Source organism: Pituophis catenifer, unplaced genomic scaffold, assembly GCF_029215685.1.
Source record: "Pituophis catenifer annectens isolate HBS135680 unplaced genomic scaffold, rPitCat1.0.hap2 SCAF_2, whole genome shotgun sequence".
Taxonomy (NCBI): domain Eukaryota; kingdom Metazoa; phylum Chordata; class Lepidosauria; order Squamata; family Colubridae; genus Pituophis; species Pituophis catenifer.
The window spans coordinates 105,476,427-105,480,308 of NW_027256882.1; positions in this window are offsets into that span (position 1 = coordinate 105,476,427).

The following is a 3,882-nucleotide window of genomic DNA, read 5'->3' on the forward strand; positions in this document are numbered from 1 at the left end:
GTTAAATGAGTTTTACCTCATTTTATGACTTTTCTAGCCAGTTAAGTGAAGCACTGTAACTGTTATGTTAGTAACACAGCTGTTAAGTGAATCTGGCTTCCCCATTGACTTTGCTTGTCAGAAGGTCACATGCCCCCGGGACACTGCAACCATCGTAAATATCAGCCAGTTGTCAAGCATCCCAATTTTGATCACATGGCCAATGAGGATTGTGTGAAAAATGGTCATAAATCATTTTTTTCAGTGCCGTTGTAACTTTGAACGATCACTAAACGAACTGCAGTAAGTCAAAGATGACCTATATTATATGCACTTCCAGGAGAGGATTAACAAATCTGGCAAAATGATCTTTACTGGCCTCAACTGAACAAAGGTAAAAGTAAAGGTTCCCCTCACACATATGTGCTAGTCGTTCCCGACTCTAGGGGACGGTGCTCATCTCCATTTCAAAGCCGAAGAGCCAGCGCTGTCTGAAGACATCTCCGTGGTCATGTGACCAGCATGACTAAATGCCAAAGGCACACGGAACGCTGTTACCTTCTCACCAAAGGTGGTCCCTATTTTTCTACTTGCATTTTTTACGTGCTTTCGAACTGCTAGGTTGGCAGAAGCTGGGACAAGTAACGGGAACTCACCCCATTACACGGCACTAGGGATTCGAACTGCTGAACTGCCGACCTTTCAATCAACAAGCTTAGCATCTTAGCCACTGAGCCACCGTGTCCTTTGTCCTTTATAATATTATGTAAAATATCTGTCAGGTTCAAACACCAGACCCTTGTGTGAAGAGTTTAAACCAGCTTCTTTTAGTTATATTGCCTATGTCACAGGAATCTTCTCAGATTCATAGTTTGCCCCTGGGAAAAACTAGATAAGGTTCAACTGCATTCATGGGGGGTGGGGGTGGGGTTTCAGACCTTGCCATCTTGTGTCTACATAGCAATTCCAGACTGATCCCTCACTTGATCCCTCCTCCTGACTGGGATAGTATCTTTCTGACAATATCTGCACACACACACATCCTGCCTGTATTGTATGCCTTCTGGCTTTATTAATTTTATTGTTAATATAATGGTGTGTAGATTGACCATGCCAACTTCTCCTCAGGGATCACTGTAAAATTGCTATGATTTTACTCAGATCTGAAGCTCAGGGTATATCTGTATACCCTTGTCTCAAAGGTAAATCTCTAGAGACATCTGTATATTCTCTTTCCTTTCCACACTCTTTGTGTTTGTCAATTACCCATTACATATAAATTTCTCATTCACAGAATTTTTCTTTACAATTTTAATAGGTAACCTTTCAGCATATTTACTGAAAGATCTAAACAATTAATCACTACAAATTTGAGTATAACCAACAATCCTCTGCCATAATCATCTAACTATGTGCCTGGTCTGATGGGAATTGATCGACAAGCTCAGCATCTTAGCCACTGAGCCACTGTGTCCCCATAACTGAACAAAACCTACTGCCAAAGAAAGACCCCTCTCTTCAACATGCCTTCTGTAGGCTCCAGAGAATTGGAGTCTCTTTCAGAAATGCAGGAAAAAAAAATAAGGAGAAATTGACACATGAGCTAGTTTGTTCATAAAGATATGAACAGATGCAGGAGATGGAAACAAGTATAGGAGGATCCAAGACATTTATTTCTTGGCACCAATGTTTAACTGTCAATATATTTTACTAGTATGTACATTAACAAGAACACACCTTGCATACAACAAAACTATAACTTTGAAATGTTAGCAAAACAATAAATTATGGACAAATTTTTACATCTTTTTCTCCTAATATATGCAGTACTGGTTGCAAGAAACAGTAATCAATTGTTATTAAACTGGAAAGGTAACTAACTGCAATGAGACAGTGACATTTTCCCTGCTCAGCTTGGAATGCAAAAACCAGGTAAGAGTTTAAGGAACAAAGGGATGCACTATACATACAAATGACTTTAAATGTCGCAACAGAAAAAAAAAAACAGGATGAATAAAAGCTTTAGCTCAGTTTGACTAATTAAATGAGTTTCCTGAATTCTGATTTTATGACAGGGCTGTGCAAAGCCTTTGAAAGTGGTGATCCACAACACAGAACGTCTCTTTTTGAATTGTTAAGGCAAGATGAGTCATTTTCAAAGTTTTCAGATGCCTTGAAAGCCACTTTCAGCTAACTCCATCCTGCATCCTCTGAAGCTGCTTCAGTGTGCTACGAAGAAAGCAAAGTAACGAAGCTAAGAGCAGCTTCATCAGCAGCCTGCCTCTAGAACAGGGTGTCAAACTTGCGGCCTGCATCAGGCGCGGGCCACACCCACCCATTTTAGCGAAGGGGGAAAGTCATGATACGTCACATGATGACACGAGTTTGACACCCCTGCTCTAGAACAAAGGCTGTGTTAACAATCACTGGATATGCTAGGTACTGGTGTTCAACATCATCCAGCAGGTCATCACTTCCCCACATCAATGGAAGCACCTCTATTTATTCTTTCTCCTTGCCACAGTAAATACCATTCCTAACTCTGCCAAATCCAGAATGTTGCTTTTGAAAAATGCTAGGATATTTTGCTTTTAAATCTAAAAAGCTATCAACTATATATTTATATTCCATAAGTAAACTTTGCTTAGTAATGTTCAAAAGTGAATAGCTTTTATTTTAGAAGGTTGTATTCTTCCCTCATGATCATTCTTTTTCCTGGAGCCACACCTTTGTTCCATATGCAGCATCAATTGTGCCTTTGTTGACATTGAGATAAATTCAATCGAGATTATAAAAGCAGAGATCATCTATAGCAATCAGGTGCAATCTATAAGATTCAGTAACAGCTACTGGAAATCCTGTTACCAAAGTATAACCAAAGTTCTTTTTCTTTAGAGCATTTACTAGCACAGCTTTTAAAATGCAAATCACAATGTCAGATTAAAATTAAGACTTTTCAAATATACACAGTTAACAGGTATCTCCAGAATTCTCAATGTAATATATAAATGTAAATAAAATAATCTGTGGGTAGCAGCAGCGTATCTTCATAAATAAAACATTGTATTTGAAATTAGTTGGAATCAAATATGTTGAACGATGAAAAAGTATGACGCTTCAGTTCCTTAAAATGCTTGTTGAATTGTGATGACATTAGCATCAAAATCACTAAAGTGTGAACAAATTTCCAAGATTTCTACCACATTTTAAGGCTTTTGTGTTTAATTTGGGAATTCTGTGGGTGCTACTTAATAGTATCATGGGAGTAGGGCTCCTATGGACTTTATGTTATTGAGGTCTGATCTAGGAAGAGCAGATAAAAACTCATTAAATATCTAACACTACTGCATGCCAGTGTCTCAGTGCTCAGTAAGTACAGCATCCCTTGGTTTAACTATTGTCATTCTGAGATCTGCATTGTTTCTCCACAGAAATATTTGTGCAACACCAAAGTTATTTCCTAAAATATTTCTCTTATTCTCTTCAAATGTTAGTGTTATAAATGAAAAAGCATGTTCCTTTAGTCACATTATCTTTAAAATTATCTCTGTGAACTTCTTCTTGTAAATCAAACATCTATATTTGAAGAAGACTGTGTTACTTGCCATAATGGAAATCCCAAGGATTCCTTTATCTCTGCCATCCACCCCAGATAAATCCAACACCATTATTTTATAACAGTCTATCTTTGCATATTACCAAATATATGCATATATGCTAAAGAAAATGGAAATTCTCCTACAGATATGGTAGAAGATGCCTAAAAGGCATGAAGAATTCCCAGATTTTGTAACAATTGTTAACTATTTGTATGTAAAAAAAACCCAGAAATCTGCAGCTGTGCAAACAGGGAGTAATGTCTATAGCAAATGGCAACAGATCAAAAAAAAAGTATATGTCAGG